The sequence below is a fragment of the Mustela putorius genome, unplaced genomic scaffold (assembly GCF_011764305.1).
Source record: "Mustela putorius furo isolate JIRA1106 unplaced genomic scaffold, ASM1176430v1.1 tig00003845_pilon_pilon_pilon, whole genome shotgun sequence".
In the NCBI taxonomy this organism is placed as follows: domain Eukaryota; kingdom Metazoa; phylum Chordata; class Mammalia; order Carnivora; family Mustelidae; genus Mustela; species Mustela putorius.
In genome coordinates, this window is record NW_025421998.1 from 80,497,953 (window position 1) to 80,518,920 (window position 20,968).

At 34.4% G+C, this 20,968-nt stretch overlaps 1 long non-coding RNA gene across 3 annotated transcripts in view; it reads left to right on the forward strand.

The window, feature by feature from the left end:
- LOC106004635 overlaps positions 1-20,968 on the forward strand; it is a 36,439-nt gene that overhangs the window by 9,379 nt on the left and 6,092 nt on the right. For 2 of the 3 annotated variants that reach the window (XR_006601391.1, XR_006601392.1), the window contains exons 3-6: positions 6,266-6,363; positions 9,971-10,227; positions 15,993-16,092; positions 16,912-17,035. This is a non-coding gene — a long non-coding RNA (uncharacterized LOC106004635). The remainder of the gene's footprint in view (positions 1-6,265; positions 6,364-9,970; positions 10,228-15,992; positions 16,093-16,911; positions 17,036-20,968) is intronic. The other variant, XR_001177675.2, reaches the window with a different exon arrangement.

Sequence of the window (20,968 nt, forward strand, 5' to 3'; positions counted from 1 at the left end):
GTTTCCATAACTGGATCTGAGCATTTTTATGTTGGAATATAACTGCAAGCACTGAAATACTCTGAAGTTAACACTTTATTAAGATAAATAGAGGAAATTCACACCTCCTTGGTGTTAAATTGTTCCAGGCTTCATAGCAGTTTACAAGAAGCTAGTGCATTGATTTATAGCATGAAAGCTATCTCTGCAGCCAGAGAGGCTAGCTGTTTTAATATTTGGTAACTAGAATCTTAGATTGTGAAAACACAGCAAAATCTATAGTGAGAAGAGTATGCCCTCACAATCTGTTTTTCATGTACAAAGCTCATGTGAAACAAATCATCTGAAAAATAAAGATATTTTAAAATAAAAGTAAGAGTCATATTTACTCTAAATTCTTATGGTTAGCCATTTTCTTATGCTGATCTTCAAAATCTTTCTATGAACACATCAGGAAAACTGCTAGGTGAGCTTTAACACCAATGAAAATCTCTTTAGAAAATGTAAATATAACAAGTGACAAAAACTTATACATTATATTTGTAATTGACATTATTCTTGCAATTCTAATTGGTTCAAAATATTCAAGAATTTTTTAGAACTAATTTTTAAGTTTTAATATCTGAGATCATGACCTGAACAGAAATCAAGAGGTAGTTGCTTAACCAACTGAGCCACACAGGAGCCCCTCAAGATAATCTTTTAAATGATGAATGATATAAAAGCAAATAAGCTATAAAAACAGGTATGTTAAAAATATTTTATACTTTCGGGGAACCTGGGTGGCTCAGTGGGTTAAAGCCTCTGCCTTCGGCTCAGGTCATGATCTCAGGGTCCTGGGATCGAGCCCTGCATAGGGCTGTCTGCTCAGCAGGGAGCCTGCTTCCTCTTCTCTCTCTCCTGCCTCTCTGCCTACTTGTGATCTCTGTCTGTCAAATAGATAAATAAAATCTTAAAAAAAAAAATTTATACTTTCACCTGAAAGTGAAAATGAGTAGATTATTTCTACAGGGGGAAGAAATATTATTTTCTAAAAGATATTTCTTTAATAAAAACAACACTTCTTAAGAATTTGAAAGATTAAATTATGAGAAAACGAGATTGACGTCAATTGGGAAATGCAACTGAGCATAACAATTTTTTATGAAGTAAGTTCACATAACTAAGGCAGACTGTATCAGCTGTTAATCATGTTGAGAAAGCATGTTTAAAGCTTCATTCTATGTTAAATGTATAGAATTATGCAGAGCCGAATGTCTATTTTAATAATTGGAAGTGCACTTAAATTAGATTAATTTTCATCCACAACACAAGTTCAGAAATATATGAAATAATTTCAGCATGTTATATAAAATCAAACAGTTTTACATTCTGTAGAACTTATCCATCTGCTCTTGCAAAATCTTTGTATTGAAGCTAAGAAAAATTATGGCTATACAATGTATTAGATATAGTTATGAGGTGTATCGCTTAGCAGTTGTTTTAATTGATGGAGTAAGCCATATTGGTAAATTTATACATGCTAAGCACATTTTATATCTTTGTTTTTGCTCATCTTTCCTAAATAAATTAATAGAAATTTAATACAGATACCAAACTTGCTAGCTCTCTAAGATAGAAGTAGTTAAAGTTCTATGACTAGAAAATATTTTGGGGACTATGTGAAATCACTTGTGTTTTGTAAGAAAACCTATGATTTGTAATTAATGTTTCTTTAAAATATTTATTAGGAAAAAGTTAGTGCTAGTACAATGCTGATTTGTTGCTTCTCAAATGTATTTGACAGCATACAACACAGGAATAGCTTTCCAGAAACAAAGACATTTTGATAAGAAAAAATTTAAATATTTAAGATTTTAGGGTTTTTTTTTAGTTTAAAAATATATTTCATAGATGAACTTTTAGAATAACATCATCAATGTAAAGACAATCAGAGCTTAAAAGTAAAATTAGAAATAAGTATCTTATTACCCCTTTAGTAGAAATGAAAGATGGATATAGTTCATCTCAGGAATTAGAGGTAAATGTTCTGAAGACTATTGTGGTTTGTTGCATCATTTCTATGCATTAATAATTGAAATTAGAAACTTTCCTATAGCTAATTATTTTTTTCAGTAAAATAGTTAAATTTTTCTCTGGAACATTTGTTCGGAGACCTTAAAAATCAATTATTCAAATCATGTATCTCCATGAATGTTTCATTACAGTGAGAGAGAAACAACATTTAGAAACTGTATGCTTCACTGCAATATAACCTGCCTATGTATTTGACTAAATGGTTTCAACTTCAAGTAAATACAGCCTTATATATAATTTAGAATGACAGACACCACTTCTTTTTATTTCAAAATCCACTCGTAAATTAGTTACTTGGAACTCAGAATGCATGTTTTCCTATGAAGAAAAAATATTGTAATATTAACTCCAACGGTAAGTCAGACATACATGTAACTCAATGTCTAACTAAATAATAATAACAAAATTAATGTAATAATTCCATTTATTGAGTGGCAACTGACATATTCTAATTATTAATATATTGGCTTGGCTCAGATTATTTCATTTAATCCTGATAATAGCTTTGTGTATTAATATATAAATAATTTTAGAGTATTCATGATAATGTAATTTAGAGTACTTATTTTTTTGTTTCCATATGAGAAGATAATCCATATTTGAACTCTTTCAACTGTATTTGAATTTTCAATGTGGACCTTTGAAATTGTCAAAGATAACCAATATATTTGAATTCTACTTCCAGCAAAGCTTTTGACCAAAATATCTCAGCTCCCATAAATACTTAGAAGACATTATAAATTGTAACTCAAAGTGATACAGATATTAATATATAAACATGTATCTATATGTATGTTTGCAATGAATGAATGCAAATCTTGAAGTGTTAAAGATTAAGAACACAAATTGCTATACATTTGGAGGTGATTTTCAAATTCAGAGATGAGTTACAATGCCCAAAGTCTTGAGTTTAATGGCCATGCAGAGACAAAAGGTAGGATTTTGGGGGGCAATCAAGAAATGAAATTGGAATGAAGGAACTTGCAAAATCTAGGGTCCTCTGATTTTTTTTTAACCTTTGGTGATAAAGGGGTAACAAAATGTTTCCAGTGACCTAATATGAATCAAGTTACCATGTGTATGTTCAGTTCTCTGGGTAGAATACAGAAATATCTCACAAGAGTTCAAAACCAAGTGTTTGCCATGCATGTGTTTGAACTCTGATCCTAAACTACGGTTCATATGCATGAATCCAGTATGTGTAAATCCTGAAATAGAAACATAAATATTAAAGTTGGTAGTTCAGGTTTAAGGATAGACTGATAGATAAATGGAATAGAAGGAAGAAAATTGAAAGTCCAGAAATAAACCCTTCCTATTGAAGCCAATTGATTTTTGACAATGGTGCTATGTTAGTTAGGCTTGTCAGGGTTCTCCAGAGAAACAGGATAAACGTGTGTGTGTGTGTGTGTGTGTGTAGATAAATAGATATGTAGATACATGATGAATAGATGGATTTTAAGGAATTCGCCTACACAGTTGTGGAGGCTTGGCAAGTCCAAATCTTTAAGGTAGGCTTGCAGACTGGAGAACCAGGGAAGAGTTGCAGTTTGAGTCCAAAGGCACTCAGAGTCCCCTTCTTGGTAGGGGGAGATCCTGGTTCTATTAAGGCCTTCCACTGATTGGGTGAGGTTAACCCAAGGAGAGTAATCTGTTTTCTCAAAATCTACCAGTTTAAATGTTAATCTCATTTAAAAAACTCCTTCACAGAAAAATTCAAAATATGTGACCAAATATCTGGCTACTGTGGTCCAGCCAGATGGACATGTAAAATTCATCATTGTAAGTACCAAGACAAGTCGAGAACAAAGATTGTCTTTTTCACCAAATGGTGCTAAAAAACCCCAAATATCCACATGCAAAAGAATGAAATTGGACCCCTTCCTTAAACTGTACACAAAAATAAACTCAAAGTAGATCATAGACTTAAAAGAGTTAAAACTATAAAATTCCTAGATGAAAACATCAGAGTAAAAACCTAAATCTTCATGAACTTGGATTAAACAATGGTCTATTAGATTTGACACCAAAAGCAATGTGGATGAAAGGAAAACAAACAGGTAAATTGGACTATATCAAAATTAAATTGCTTTTTCTGAAAATCATACCATTAAGAAAGGAAAGGACAACCTACTGAATGGGAGAAAACATTTGTAAATCATTTATCTGATAAGGGACTAGTATCCAGAATATATAAACACTTATAACTCAATAATAAAAAGACAACACATTCAAAAAAGTGGGGAAAATAATCTGAATAGACGCATCTCCAGAAAATATATACAAAATTCCAACAGGCATATAAAAAGATGCTCAACATCATTAGCCATTAGGGAAATGCAAATCAAAATTATATTGAGATACCAATTTCTACTCACTAGATGGTTTATAATAAAAACAATAGATCATAACAAATGATGAGGATGTAGAGAAATCAGAACCCTCAAACACTGCTGTTGGGCATGTACAATGCTATAAACATGACAGAAAACAGTTTGGCAATTCCTTAACATGCTAAACTGGAGTTAACATAGGGTGTAGTAATTCCACTCCTGGGTTTATATTCAAAGAGAAATAAAAACATACATCCATGCTAAAACTTATACATGAATATTCATAAGAGCATTATTCATAAAAGCATTATTCATAATAATCAAAAAGTGAAAACCACCCAGATGTCCATCAACTTATGAAAGAATAACCAACATACAGTATAGCCATACTACAGGATATTACTTGTCAAAAAAAGGAATAAATTATTGGTACATGATAGAGCATAGACGGACCTTGAAAAGATGCTCAATGAAAGAAGTCAAAACACCACATATTACATGATTCTATTTACATAAAAGAATTCCGGAATAGACAAATCATTAAGGACAGGTAGTATATTAGCATTTCCTTGGAGAAGGGGAAGAGATGAGCACTTTCTAATAGGTACAGTGTTTCTTTTTGGAGTGATAACTTTTTCTAGCCTTAGATTGTGATGATGGTTGCAGAATTCTGTGAATATACTGAAGCCTTTGAATTGTGTGCCTTAAACACATGAATTTTATGGCATGTGAACTATATCTCAATAAAGATGTTTAAAAACATGATTCCTCGATAACCATTTCTTCTAACACAGTTGGAAAAAATAAATGTAAAACTACTTTGAAGAGATTTTTATAATCTATGCTGCACAAAATGCCTCTGGAGTAAATAGTTGATTTGCAAGATATGATCACAATAAAATATTTTAAAAATCACAAGAAAATGATCTACCTGAGACCTAGCAAATGTAAGAAACATATTTGGAACATATAAGGAGTAATAAAACAGTTTGTGACAGAAAATAATAACAGTTTGTTTAATATAGTTAAAACCATATATGAATGGAAACCATAAGAAAAGAATTAGGCTCTAGGAAAAAATTCAGACTGATTTGAAAACTCATCACTTAAAACTTTAAAAAGTAAAAAATTTTAAGGATTCTTGGAATAAAAATGAACAATGAGCAGGTCAAACAGTAGATGAAATAAAGCTGAAGAGAAAATGTTGAAATGTTTGAATTTCTCAGAACAGCCCAGGGAGATACAAAGATTAAGCAAATGAAAGAGAGACTAAGACATGTCGAAGATAGAATAGAAAATCATATATATATATATATGTATGTATATGTATATATGTATGAATGTATGTATATGGATCTCTCTGGGCTGTTCTGAGATAGATAGATAGATAGATAGATAGATAGGTAGATAAAACTTAAGTAGAATAAGAGAGGGGCAATATTTGAAATAATAATAATTAAAAGTTTTTCCAGGTTGAGGAAAAATAAATAAGATTCCTTACAGTCCAGAGGCACAATGATTTCTAACCAGAATAAATACAAATAAAGTTATGCCAATAATATCCAACTGAAACTGCTGGACACCAGAGACAACAAAAAAATAAAGACAATCAGGAGAAAGAAGATTACCAGGAAAGAAAAGGTGAGAAAGAGGAAGAGATTAACTACACAGAAATAGCATTTGGACTGCAGCAGATATCTCAAAAACAGTAAGAAAGCTTAGAAAATAAAAAATAAGTAATAGTCTCACAATGTTTAGAGGAAATAACTACCAGTCTAAAGTTCTGTACCCTACTAAAGAATTCTTCAGGAGTTGTGGGGGAGGGTGGAGATATTTTCAGATAAAGGACTTTTCATTTACTGGATTTTTGTTTTTAGTCACTAGAGACTCCATCATTTAAAGTACCACTCAGTAATTGACTATCAGAAGAAGAAAATTGTACCCAGACGGTAGGAACAGGATTCATAAATGGATGGTAAGAATGGATATTGATAAATATGAAGTAAACCTAAATGAAAATTGCTGTAAAAATAATGACTAATTGTGTGAGGTTTAAAAATAAGATGATGAAAATATTAGACATAAATTACAGGGGAGGAGTTAGAAGTTACTTATATCATGGGGTGAGGAGTATAAGGATATTGATTAATGTTAGACTTTGTTAGGTTAGGTTACATATATTAGAAACTTAAGGGGAACCACTAAAATAACAGAAAAATAATGTATAACTTCCAATAGTTTAGAAGGAAAGAAAACGGAATAAAGACAGTTTGTCAGTGCAACTGGAGGCAGTAGAGGAAAAAAAAAAAAGAACATAAAATACAAAGTAAGTTGGCAGGAATAAAATACTAAAAAACACGATAAAGGAAAGAGTAGTAACCTCGACAATTAAAAGCTGAAAATTTGATGACTGGATTCCAGCTATATGCTATTTGTTAGAGGGTGAGAGGCAAAGGGAGAGGAAGAGAGAATGTTAACCAAGCTCCACGCCCAGGACGGAGCCCAACACAGGGATTCCATCTCACAACCCTGAGATCATGACCTGAGCTGAAACCAAGAGTCAGGTACTTAACCAACTGAGCCACCTAGGCACCCAGCTATATGCTATTTTAAAAGGCACATCTTAAACATAGTCACATGGTAAATTTGAAAAAGCAGAATAAAAATTATATACCTAACAAATATTAACCATAAGAAGCTGGTGTAGCTGTACAGCTCCTAGGGAAAAGAGTTTAAGGCAGAAAACAGTAGTAAGGTTAAAGAGGGTCATTATAAAATGATGACTTTAAAAAAAAAAACTTCACTAAGACGATGTGTAAGAAAAAAAGTTAGAAAAATCCATTTTCCTATTACTTATGCATGTATAATTCTCAAAAGGTTTAAAACTAGATTAGTCCTACTTGAACAAACTTCCTTTTATTTCTTGACATCTCTCCTTGAAAGCTTAGAACACATTTCTTTCACTAAGCCTTCCAGTATTGATTTTTTCCCAACTTTTTCTGTCTCCCCTTTTGCTCTTACATGGCGTATTGTAAATCGAGTTAGGTGGGAAACCTCACTGGAGCTTTGTCTTTTAGGTGTTTGTAAGTGCCATGTACCCTTACAACTATTATAAATAAATAATCATCATCGTCTTGGGTAAAAATGAAACATAAAAGTCAATCTTTCAAACAAAAATGAGTTACCTTTCTCTCTTTATACCTTAGAGATGCATTCTTGTAAAATTCTAGAAACTCAAGTGTATTATTTAAGTTAAAAAAGAAAAAAAAGTGTTATATCAGTCTAGGGAGAATAAGCATCCTGTTTTGCCTGATTTTAGCACTGAAAATCCTGTATCCCAGGAAACTCTTTGGGCATCTGGAATGCTTGGTTGCTCAATAATATCACTTTTAAGAAAGTCAAAGCACATACATCTTATACCTTTTATTGAAAATTCTTCTAAATAAATGTTCAGGCAAAAAGACCAAGAGTTAATATCCATAATGGAGAAAAATATTAACAGTTTTCCTTAATGCATACTATATTGTTAAAAAAAAAAGTCCACATTTTTGTATCCTGTCTTTTTCTAACTTGATTAAATGTAAGGCATCTTATTAAGCGAAAAGTTTGCAAAGCAGTGGAAAATGACTTTTCCTTTAAACTAATGTCTGTTGTCAAGAAGTCTCTGGTACTCCTGGAATTTTTATTAAGCATGCTTGAGAAACTCAAAATTATTTTCAAGCACCACAGCATCTAAAAGTTGAAGATGGTGAAGTATAAGGCTAGAAACCAATTCTTAAAAAGAATACAACAGAAATGTTTCTGAGACTTGAATTTGCCTATATTAAATAGACTTTTTTTTTTTTTTTTTTTTTTTGCCAAGGAAGTGGATAAAATTGACCAGAATTATAGGCAAGGAGAAAACATATAGTTAGATTATGATATATCTCCTTAAGCAAATAATATAAACATCTCTACTATCTGAATCATAAACTATATTTTCCACATCTGATAGCTTATGAAATTTTAATTTTCTCAGGTTGTCAGTATGGCTCTGGAAACCTAATAATATTTTCTCAAAACTGTTCATCCACTCACAAAACTATATACTAAGTGGTTGGGAATTCCAACAGAAATAATACATAACCCAATTTTTAGGGGACTCATATTTTATTAGATATTGAAAGTAAACAGATGTGTTTATTGAAATAGAATACAACTGTATATAGGAGGTGCCGTCATTATAACAAGAAAGAAATTACTAAGGTGTGTAGCAAAAATTTACAAGATAGGATGCTTGAACTGGATCTTTATTCGTTCGTTCATTTATGCACGCATGCATTTATCAAAGTTATTAAGCATCAGTTTTGTGCCAGGCACTGTGCTCAGTGCTGGCTATCAATGTTTGTTTGTTTGTTTTACTTCCAAGATTTTATTTAAATTCAAGTTAGTTAACATATAGTATAGTATTGGTTTCAGGAGTAGAATCTAGTGATTTTTTAAAAAGATTTAATTTATTTGAGAGAGGGAGAGCACAGAGGGGGAGTGAGAGGGAGAAGCCGACTTGATCCCAGAACCCTGAGATCATGACCTGAACCAAAGGCAGATGTTTAACTGACTGAGCTGCCTTGGCGCCCTGAATTTAATAATTTATCACTCACATATAACAGCCAGTGCTCATCACCACATGTTCAGTCCTTAATGAGTTCCGGCTATAGTTGTAAACAAGAAAGAAATGCTCCTAACGTTACATAGCATACACTCCATTAGGAAGGGGAGGCAGTAAACATATTCACAAATAAATAAAATACATTAGTTTCAGTTGGCAGCAAATGTTCTCAAAGGAAAAAGCAGGTGATAGAAGAGAGACCACTGGAGGAAGCTGAGGAATGAATAGTTGTTCAGGCAGATGGGATGGGGGTAGACAAGGACAGGCCCTTCTAAGCCGGCTGGCTCCTTCCTGCAACATGAAGTGGGCATTTCACACAAGTGGCCACCAACATCCTTGCATGTTCTTGGTGACTGTCTTAAAGAATAAATCCTAACACTGTGTCCACCACATTCTAGTTTGTCTTTGATCTTTCACTCTTTTGACCTCACATCTTTTCTCTCTTTCTTTGCCTTGCCAGACTGTTATTTAACACCATTTTCTTGTTTGCAAACTTTCCACGATTCTGATTGCTATTCTTTCCCTGGCATGGCGAGAGGTAAAGGGAGTTGGAGAACAAGAGATGAATACCAAGCCAGAAAGCCATGATCTTCCATAAGTTTCAGGGCCATACATGTAGGAGCGGGAAGAAGCAAATAAAACTAAGAATCAATCTCAGGGGAGTGGAGTAATGTAGAAAAAAGAAAAGAGCAAGAGGAGAAGGTCCAGATATTTTGTGGGGATGAAAGAACTAAAATTCTACCTTATTAGATACAAATATGGGAGGGAGTCAGACCCAGTAGAAAGTCCAGGGTTTTTAGAAACCCGCCAGCTTTTTGGCACCAGCTGATCCTGTTACTGTTATGAACTTGGGGACCAATTCCTGGCTATATAATGAACTGTAGGACCAATGAGCCAAAGCAATTTTACCACTAGAAATGCTCTATCATTGTAGGTCTGTGCTTCCCTGCCAACCAGCCCTCTGTCCCTCAAGACATTTATGATTTGTTCCAACAACTGAAAATTGGGGAGTTAGAGTACACAATATATGAAAGCTTATATTCCTCCTGCTATAAATGTCTACTTTAGAATCAAGATCTGAAGAGAATGATCATCTTTACCTCTACTCTGCTTGCGTCTACCTTGGACCTACCTTGAGCAAATTCCATCGATAACAGTTGCTTTGACGGAAGACTGTAGCAGGTTATAACGGTAATTACACGATTATTATGTTTCAAGGTATTACTGTCTTAACAGTTATTAAAAGTGGCCTTATAATCAGAAAAAAACACAGCAGCTTAAATAGAAATGCTACATGATCCATGATCTCACTGATGCTTGTCATCCTTTTTTACTATTTTCACTATTAGTGTGAAAGTTTGTAAGTTAAAGTAGGTGAGAAATTCATTTGGAGATTGTCATTTCCTTTACATACTTTAAAAGAAAGCTGAAGGATCTGTTTAAAATGAGATATCTTGGTTTGGCACCCAAATATGCCTTCTTTTCATTTAGTGTTACACTAATTAGTTCAGCACTATCATCCAACTGTCAGATCATATTTACTTCAGTTAATTTCATTTCCACCCGGTGCTTTTCCATAAAAGTGAACAATAGCTTATTGTTTGTTTTCATCAGTAATTTGTCATAGTGACTGCTCTGTATTCAGGTGTAATATCCCTTACCTTGGAAGATTAAAAAAAATTCTGTGTACATACATAGACATATAAATACCAGTTTGCTGATAAATTCTAGCAAAAAAAAAAAATGTCCTTACTTAGCTAATGAAGTATTTCATAAAGGAGTTTTTGTTATGTAACTTTGTATGTGTCTTCAGGGCTATTTCATTTTAATTTTCTAAGTGAAGGGAGGACAGTATAGGCAGGTGACATTTTTAAAATACAAACCTAAAATTATTTTTAATACAGGTTCACTGAGCATTTAACAGTGTAAATATTTGCCCTGACTATTTCTTCATAAGATACTTAAAAATTATATGTGGCTGTATTATCTGTGACATGACAATTTAGTAGCCAATTAAATTTTGAAAGTTGGTCTTAGAAATGAAAGAAACAGGCACAAAATAAACATTCTATACTGAGCAATTGTGAGTGGGATGTTTTTAAGGATGCAAAGTTATTTTTGTGAATGCAGTTTTACTTCCAAGTGCTGGCAAAATTATTTATGTATCTGTCTATGTGAAAAGCGATTCATGTTTGAAAACATTATCAAAAATTTCCCCTGTTTGGTACAGATTTGTTCCCAAATGTGTCCTAATTCTCTCAGTGCTTCTGGACAAAGACATTTGCCAAGAAAATAAGCAGACATGACTCCTAAGATGACTAACTTTCAGTCCGGAGAGGAATGAAGTTTGTTAATCTCCCAACCACTTTTTCTCTATGTGGAGAATTCTTGGCTCTCCTTGATAGACTCAAACATGCACTCAGGATTGGCTTAATGTAAGGGGAATGTGTAAATATCCATAGTCTGTGTGATTTCAAGGCATTACCTCTGGTTTAGGGTTAGTTTCAAAGACTAGGAGAGCAGTCCTTTGTGTCTCCCTGAGAATAAAGGTAAACTCCAGGACAATGGGATTGGCAGGACAGCGTCAGTGGGAGGTGAGGAGCACCAGGAAACCTTAGAGAGGGAGGCAGGTTGACCATAAAGGAGGAATTTCAGATTTGCTATAAATTTGTATTTTTTTTAAGATTTTATTTATTTATTTGAGAAAGAGGGAATGTGAGAGAGAAAGAGCATGAGAGGAGAGAGGTCAGTGGGAGAAGCAGACTCCCTGCTATGCCTGATGTGGGACTCGATCCCGGAACTCCAGGATCATGACCTGAGCCGAAGGCAGTCGCTTAGCCAGCTGAGCCACCCAGGCGCCCAGATTTGCTATAGATTTGTATTTTTAAAATTAAAGTTTAACTTTTATAAAATTTGACAAGATTTCCTATATCTTAGTATTCATAGAGTAAAATTACATTAATAAGGAACACTTTAGATCTTAATGCCACAACAAGTATAGCATCTTGTCCTAAAATACAACTTTCGAAAGGTAAATTGCAAAGTTTTGGCTTTACCACGTCCCATTCCAATATGCTGTCATTGTTAGGGGAAATGGGGGAAAATGTGATTGGTAGTTTGGCCAGGTAGGAAAGAGCATGTTTCTAATGTTCATGGTTTGTGGCATAATTATTCATAAGAGTGAAAACAATGAACATAACCCAAAAGCCCAACTATGAAATATCTGTTGTAGATATCATGAGTATCAGACATTAAGAAATATGCATGTCTTTGGGAAATGTTCAAAATACATTAAATGAAAAAACTAAATTATAGAAGAGTAATCAATAGATAATGTCTTAAATACATTATGTAGGGGACATGCAGATACCCCCTTCAAGGATAGATTTCTTGCTCAGCCACAGGGTATGGTTGGCAGACAGCCTCCCCCTGACAGTTCCTTCTGGGTCAGCGTCAGCTTCAGATAGCTGCTTTGCCTAACCTCACTCCCTTCCTTGGACAGCCCACACCGAGCACTTGATGCAGGCTGGGTAGGATTTAACAATCTGGACCTGACATAAACCACTCTGAAAAGTTAAGACTTGCTCTAGAGCTCCTCTTGGTTGGCTGAGGTTTTTCAGACCTGACAAAGTTTGATTTCTTCCTCCACCCAGGCCTGTTGTAAATTTGTTTTTAAGCCTCTAAAGTTTCGATAATTTGATAAAACAGCAATAAGAAACTAATTTATCATCAACATCTCATTTTGTATGATATCATTATAGTGAAAAATATTTTTCAGGGGGAAAAAAGTCTTGGGACAATATATACTGAAAGGTAATTAATTATCAATGAGTAAGATTTTTCCTCATTTTGCTTATATTGTTTTTTAGATTTTCTATAATAAATACATGTTTCTTCTGTAATACATGAGTTTTTAAAGGAGAAAAAAAAATTGTCTTCATGACTTCAATCAAGATACTCAAAAGTAATAATGGAATATATGCACCCAACTTTATCTAAAGGAAAAGTGAGAAAAAAGTTGCCTATTATCCACAAAAAAATTATTATTATTACTATTATTTTTTAAGGCAGAAATTTATTTTGCTCTTAAGTAATGGGTAGAAGGAAAACAGTTCAAGGCTGGCAGGCCAGTTTCTCCAGCCTCAACATACAACTTTTGTAGCTCCCATAACACTGCTTAAGTACCCCCCAGAACCTCAGCCAGCAAGAGGAGTATACACCCAATCCCTTATTTAAGGGCCCAATCTGGAAGTTCCACTCCCATCTCACTGCCCAGTCATGGGACCACAATAAAACTATAAGGAAGGTGGGGAAGCCGAATCTTGGGCTGAACAGCCAGGCATCCAGGTAAAACTCCAGAATCCAGAAGCTCTTCAGTAAAGGAAGAAAGGGAAACATACATGACAGCAGCAATCTTTGCCACATGTATTTGCGAATACATGGAAAAAACAGCCTGGAAGAGTAAATACACACTAATTATCGTCCTTATCTGTGGAACAGGAGCAAGAACAGCGAGGAGACAATAATTCCCTGAAATTTTTTAGATGGTGATAATATATTCATGTATGAACTAGGAAGTTTTTAAAATTTCACAAAATTTTAAAATCCTTTATTGTTACTCTTTCATAGTAATAGAGTAATCCTTTACAAACAGAACTGTGAAATCAGATCAACTCAACTGGATTAAATAAAAGCATAATACATGCAAAATTAAGTCATTAATAATAATAATAATAATTTAAGTTTCATTCGATCATTCCTCTGTTTTGTTTGTTTGTTTGTTTGCATTGGTGGGGGCAGAGGAAGAAGGATAAGCCAACTCCATACCCAGCACAGGGCCCAACACAGGGATCTATCTCACAACTCTGGGATTATGACCTGAGCTAAAATCAAGAGTTAGAGGCTTAACCAAGTGAACTACCCAGGCATCCCTCATTCTTCTGTTATGGTGTTTATTCATATTGGGTTTTTGTTTTTAATTTTTTCTTCACCATTAACAATGTTATCATATATCCTTCTACCTAGATTTTTATCTACTAGTTCTTAAATGTTTTTAGGATAGATTCTCAAGAGATGAACTCCTGGGCAGAGAATTTATAAATTTTCATTTGTAATAGATGTTGTAAGATTGCTCTGCAAACATGCTACAATTTAAATTTTCACTAGCAATGCATAGGTACTACCCATTCCCCAGAGCGCTCTTCTAGATTTTTACAAACTCAGACACAAATGGCATTACTGGACTTAGGAAGCAGGCAGAACTTGTAGTAAAGGTGACTTGAAACTTAACTCAAGGTTTTTGGTTGGGAAATGTTTATATATTTCTTATTTCTGATCGAGACTGTCCTGAGAGCAGGAGGTTGAGCTGTTGCTGTCGGCAACTACCTTGGGTCATACATGGCCCACCTTTCCAGTCTCATCTCCGGTTAGTTCCCTTAGCTCTAATCCAACCACACTGAGATGTATTCTCCTTGCCATCCTTTCTTTATTCAAAATTTAATTTTCTTCTGCCTGAAATGTTGCCTATTATCAATCTGTTTTCATATTATAAGATGATGGAATTGAAGAAGTTCAGAATTTGGCGGTGGCGGTGGGGTGGGGTGGTAGGCAAGAGATGTATACTTTTACCTAACCCAGTATACATGCTTTTCTCCTGAACTTGTCGTTTAACACCTAAACTTAAAACTGTGCTTGTAGGAAGCTTTCCCTCATTCCTTCAGCTGACGTCATTTTCACCTCTATTGGAATCTATAATGCATTGCTTGTACTTTTTTTTTTTTAAAAGAAGTTTAGTACAGTAGGTACCTTAGAATTTAGATAATCTTCTTATAAATTAAAACATCCCTGAAGGAATGAGTTGCCCTTACATATTTTTTGTAACAGTATCTTATAATGAGTAGAGATGTAAATATTTATTGAGTGAAATGTATATCTGTTTATAGTACAAGTGTGAAAGCATTTGAAGTTATTGCAAATAAAATAAAGAACAACAACAAAACCCCTAAATCCCACTAATATGAATTAGACAAAGACTTCGAGAAGAATAGGGCGCCTGGGTGGCTCAGTGGGTTAAGCCGCTGCCTTCGGCTCAGGTCATGATCTCAGGGTCCTGGGATCGAGCATCACTTCTCAGAAGGGAATCTCCCCTCTCTCTCTCTCTGCCTGCTCTGCCTACTTGTGATCTCTCTCTGTCAAGAAATAAATAAAATATTAAAAAAAAAAAAAAAAAAAAAAAAAAAAACTTCGAGAAGAATCTGAGGCAGAGAACCATACCTATAGAAGCGGGAGTATATTTATCTGAAGTTATAAATTCTAATAATTTTGAATAGTCCTAAATTTCTGCTATCAAATGTGACCAGTCAGCGTATACCACTTGTTATAGATTTAATTGCATTCTCCGAAAAGATATGTTGAAATTCTCATTTCCTCTATCTCAGAATGTGATTTATTTGAATAGAGGGTTTTGCAGAGGTAATTAGTGAAGATGCAGTCATACTAGAGTAGGGTAGGCTGTTAATCCAGTAAAGATAGTGTCCTTATAAGAAAAGAGAAGACATAGAGACAGACACACAGAGAGAACACCATGTAAGGATAAAGCAGGCATCTTGGAGTGGGTACCTCAACAAACCAGGGACACTGAGGATTGTCAGCAACCACCAAAAACTAAGAAAGAATCATGGATCAAAGTGTCTGCCTCACAGTCCTCAATGGGAACCAGACTTTTCAATACCCTCGTTTTGGACTTCTAGCCTCCAGAATTGTGGGAGAGTAAATTTGTTTTTTGAAATCCTGTGGTAATTTGTTATGCAGCCCTGGAAAACTGATATGCCATTCTTCCCCCTGATCCTTTCTTCACAGTAAAAATGTAAATTCAATGATTTTAATAAGCTGATGGTCAACTGGTATTTGAGAAAAGTTAAGAAGGTAAAAACTGTTATTTGTGCTTACCTCTTCAGCCAGTGAGTAGAGAAGCCCTTTGAGGAACTGTAATTGATGAGAGAAGCCAAACACAGACAGATGTGCTATATCCCGGCAAGGGAAGTATCCAATGGCCAGGTAAGTAGATAAAAGAGTCAAAGCAGAGCAGGAGGTCTAAGGTTCATGTATTAATCAACATCGGGGAGATCTGAAGAAATTGAAGCAGCAGGTAGGCGATGGGTTGGTTCTAACACTGATGGATCAGAAGTCTTCATCAATTGAAGGATCAAGGGCAGTATAACTCGAGAACAGAGACACAGAGCCAGAGGAATGAGAAAGAAAAGGAATAATTCTGAAGTTGAAGCTGTTTGTTTCCCCAACTTCAACTTCCTTTGTTCTTGCCTCATAAAGACAAGTTTCAGTCTTAAGGAACTCTTTCTTCCCCGGATGCCTATGGAGGTCTTACAATATTAAAACAAATAGCCCAGTCGCACGGTTGCTGGAACAGGCAAACACCTGATTCTGGCGGAGGTAGTTCTTATATTGATCACTTAAGCCAGTCTTTTCATAAAATATTAACATTACAAGGCTTAGTTAGAAGATGTTAACTGCTGAGAGCTCTGGTGAGGTCTGAGTTTATGTTGGACTGTAACTCCAACATAATATTTTTCTTTAAAATCAGTAAACACAAAGACACGTTTCCTTTTTGCTAGAGAGGAAACTTCGGGATATTATTGTGGAACACCCTGCAGTTATTGCACGGTAAAGAAATATTCCTCATTTTAGTCTAGCATCTGAAATTTCACGTAGATATAAAAGTACATAAAGTATATAAAATTTTATATAAAATTATAGATATGAAAGTATATAAAGTATATGAAATTTATATAAAATTTGTACTAAAATTTTATATAAAAATTATTGTCAACATTTCATGCATCCAACTTTAACTTGCAGCCTTCAGAGTACAGTCAGTGTGATGTTTTGCCCAGAGACTGCTGTTATCCCAAATGAGAAGGAATGTGTGGTACTATTAGAAATGAATACATCAAGCTATAGTCAAACACCAGGAGATAAATGGGTAAGTATGAGAATTTTTCAAAGATATGTCATTGCATTAGAATAATATTTGGGTGCTCAAATGGCAAAGGAGACCCTGGCAGAAGACCCCATAGGATGCTTCCCCAATTTGTATAAAATGGGAAATCAAGGTCTACAAAGACTTTTTGAGGTTTTGGGTTTTTTTGTTTTTGTTTTGCACAGGATATTTAAATGAGACATTATCTGTCAATTAATTCACTTACAGTTGACCCTTGAATAACATGGGTATTAGCGGCATTGACGCCCCCCATGCATTCAAAAATCCCCGTATAACTTGATTCCCCCCAAACTACTAATAGCCCACTGTCAACTGGAAGCTTTTTTAATAACATAGTCAATTACACATTTTTAAAGTTATATGTAGTACATACTATATTCTTATAATAAAATAAGCTAGAGAAAAGAAATGTTATTGAGAAAATATATTGACAGTATTGTACTCTATTTATATAAAAAAAGAAAACTTCCTATATGTGGACTTACGCAGTACAAACCTATCTTCTTCAAGAATCAAGTGTAGTAAAATTCCACAAAACCTTTCAAATATAAATGAGATACAAAGTGACTAATATAGTTCCTGTGCTCTAGGACTATATATAGGGAAGAGACAGATGTATAAAATTAACCATAATTTATGGCAGAATGTGATGAAATCAATTATAGAGTCAAATCAAAATCTGTATGTACACAAGAGAGCATAATTCCCACCAGGAAATCAGAGGCGTTTTCTTAGAAGATAAGGGGTTTGAATATTTGAATAGAGTTTAAAAAGTTAGACAAAGTTTCACCATTCAGAGGCAGAGAAAAAGAGGAATTCAAAGGGATGAGTAGTGAAGGCCTGAAGACAGTAAATGTTGAGATCAGGTAAGAAGTCTGGTGTGTCTGGAATGTAGGGAAATGAGGACAGTCATGTGACACTGAGATCACAGAGTGCCTAGAATGCGAAAGTTAAATTAGTTGCATGATATTCCTTGAGAAATGGCAAGTCAGAAAAATATTTTAGTGAGTTTATAGAGTTTTTTTAATCACCTTCCACTCAACATGTCAACTCTACAACTTTTTCTTGATCTCATTACTCAGTTGACAGATTGCAGGTTTTGTCTGTTTTCAGAGAATTACCCTTCTTTCCCTATTCCCTGACAGCTTTTCTCTTCAGATTCTGACTTTTGACATTTGATACATAAGCCTCTGAACCACAGTGTTTGTGTTGAATTATTTGATCAGGCATAAACTTGTATTTGTAGATTATCAATATTTGTTTTAAATCTTGGTAAGACCGAGCTTATCCTGTGATAAAATTTTGGCGTGAATGTTAACATTAGCTAAATGCTTCAAAGTCAGTCTGATTCACTTTACATTAACCTGATTTTTAGCATGAGATCCACAGAGATTACTCATCTAGCATCAAAATATGATGTAGAAATAAGATAAGTGAATTGACATGTATTCCTTAGAGCAACTCTATCCACTATTTCTTTCTTCAAAAGAGTTTTGACAGCTTGTCAAACATTTTCTTACAAAGAGTCATCATATGACTGCCTTCATCAAACTACCTGTCGGTTCACACCCATTCAGGCTTAAAACAGAATCAGTGTATACCCATTTGTTTCCAGCGTTGTGAATAAGAATTGCTCAATTCAACACATCCTGAGAGAATATGGTCCAATGGATTGAGCAACAAAAAGGAAGTTTAAAGTGTAGGCATCTATTTCTGGTGGGGTTTTATTTTTATTTATTTATTTATTTTTTTTACAGACTTGTCATATATTTGAGAGGATTTTACTTTATTTCTGCCTAAATTCTCTTCTCCAGCCCCTAAACTTCCTTTGTGGTATTTGCCATCTGTCATCAAGAAGGTGATGCTGATGTACAAGATGTGATCTGTAGAAGAGAACATTATTTCTAAAAGTTTTTGGAAAGATACTTATTGAGAAACAAGTTATTCTCCATTCTCTTCTCTAGTTATAAGCTCTTGCACCCTGATTCATTGTGCAGCTCCAAATTAAAAAGAGTGTTGGGGTGCTGGGTGGCTCAGTTGGTTAAGCATCTGCCTTCAGCTCAGGTCTTGATCCCAGGGTCTTGGGATCAAGCCCCAAAGTAGGCTCCCTGATCAGCAGGGAGTCTGCTTCTCACTCTCTTTCTGCCTCACCCCTTGTTCCTGCTCTCTCTCTCAAGTAAATAAAAAAAATCTTAAAAAAAAAAAAAAAGATTTTTCATTCACTCTTGTTAAAATTCTTGTCACCTTTTGCCTTTGTCTTCAAGATGTCAGTTCCGTCAAAGTAAAATGTTCCATATTACATTTCTATTTCTTTAGGACAAAAATGAAATCTAAGCTATTTCTGAAGGAAAAAAAAATTGTTACACTGGATGCTTGTGGGCTTTTTGTTTCTCTTTTTTTCTCTGATTCTCTTTTTCATTCTTGAGAATGATTATAAAAATATGTGCTTTCATGAAATACCCCTACCCAATCTTGGGGCTTATATATTTTTTCAATATTAATTTTTGTGTCGATAAACTTATTTACCAGTTCAATTTTACTTTTTGAATATGTGTGAAAAATGGAAGATGCACCACTTTATCTCAGCACACCTTAATCCTTACTACCATGAAAGCAACTTCATTTAAGTTCTACATGCATCTCAACTTATTTTAAGAAACAAAATAGTGTATGATCTATCAATAAGGAAAATATTCATTGTAAAATTATTTTTCAATTACATGATGCCATACATGTTTTCATTATTGGCTATTACTTTAAATAATTCTGTTGCAAGTTTTCCCATGAAAGAAAGAAGTTTTAAAACTGGGTGCTAGGATTAATTTTTTATTATTTTTTAATTTAATTTTTTTAAGTCAGGAGTAATTTTAAAACCCAGAAGAAAAAAATAAATAAAATATGAAATGTCAGCAAGAGTAAAGATGGTCAAAAGTGGCTTCTTAGTCCTCTTAACTGAATGGTGAGTGATCAATGGAAATCCTTTGCAACCCTTGATGAAATTATGCATCAATTCCATTCTAACCTTTTTTTAAAGATTTTATTTATTTATTTGACAGAACGAGACACAGTGAGAGAGGGAACACAAGCAGGGGGAGTGGAAGAGGGAGAAGCAGGCCTCCCACAGAGCAGGGAGCCCAATTTGGGGCTCAATCCCAGGACCCTGGGATCATGACCTGAGCCCAAGACAGACACTTAACTGAGCCACCCAGGTGCCCCCTATCCTAGCCTTTTAAGAGAACTCTTGGCAAATACTTTATATTTCTGTGATACTCAAATTCATTCTTTCACTATACTATGCATAAGCATATTGAGTCCATTTATACCTAAAGTAATATAACTGACTTCTTTGGTTTGTTTTGTTTCAAGTTTTTATTTAAATTCTAGTTAGTTAACATAGAGTATAATATTGGTTTCAGGAATAGAATTTGCTGATTCATCACTTACAGATACCATCCAGTGCTTATCACAAGTGCCTTCCTTAATATCCACCACCCGTTTAGACATCCCCCACCCACCTCCCCTCCAGCAACCAAGGCTCAGTTTGTTCTCTGTGGTTAAGAGTCTCTTACAGTTTGCCTTCATCTCTGTTCTTTTGTTTTTTATCTTCCTTCCCCTATGTTCATCTGTTTTGATTCTTAAATTCCATACATGAGTGAAATCATAAGGTATTTGCCTTTTTCTGATCGACTTATTTCACTTAGCAGATTATACTCTAGCTCTATCCACATCATTGCAAATGGCATTGTTCCAAATTTAGTTATTGTTGATAATGCCACTATAAACATCAGGGTGCATGTGTCCCTTTGAATCGGTATTTTTGTATCCTTTGGGTAAAACCTAGTGGTACAATTGCTGAGTCATAAGGTAGTTCTATTCTTAACTTTTTGAGGAACCTCCATACTGTTTTCCAGAGTG